The sequence below is a fragment of the Morone saxatilis genome, unplaced genomic scaffold, assembly GCF_004916995.1.
Source record: "Morone saxatilis isolate NCDOM2014 unplaced genomic scaffold, NCSU_SB_2.0 Contig10, whole genome shotgun sequence".
NCBI classification, from domain to species: domain Eukaryota; kingdom Metazoa; phylum Chordata; class Actinopteri; family Moronidae; genus Morone; species Morone saxatilis.
The window spans coordinates 9,362,402-9,362,801 of record NW_023339652.1 but is presented as its reverse complement, the minus strand read 5'-3'; the positions used below and the strand labels follow the sequence as shown (position 1 = coordinate 9,362,801).

Below are 400 nucleotides of genomic sequence, written 5' to 3'. Positions count from 1 at the left end.
ACACACACACTCAGACACACACAAAAAGCTATGGGAGTTCAACTGGGGGTTAGACCTTCAGGCTCCACAGCTCAAAGAGAGAGACAGCGAGAGAGAATTCATAAGCAGCTGATTCAGCTTGCTACTGACTGCTGTGATTACTGCAGACGCAGGAGAAAAAGGGAAGGGAGAAATTTTCAGGAACACGTATAATTTCAAGAATAAGAAGAAGAAAAATGAAAAGAAAACGTTGACTGAGGGTGTAAGATATTGTAGTTCTGGGGGAAAACGATTTTGACATGGTAGACAAAAAGGAAGACAGAAAGTACTGAGTGAGTGCTAATGACTCTTTTACAGCTCAAGCAACAGCTGAAGATGTTACTGTGTCTCCAGACTGTCTCTCATACACCCACACACACAC

General features: G+C 42.8%; 1 protein-coding gene across 1 annotated transcript in view; it reads right to left on the bottom strand.

Annotated features, from left to right (window-relative positions):
* The window catches only part of wnt5b (wingless-type MMTV integration site family, member 5b), a 76,234-nt gene that overhangs the window by 53,672 nt on the left and 22,162 nt on the right, over nucleotides 1-400 (bottom strand). The window lies entirely within an intron of this gene.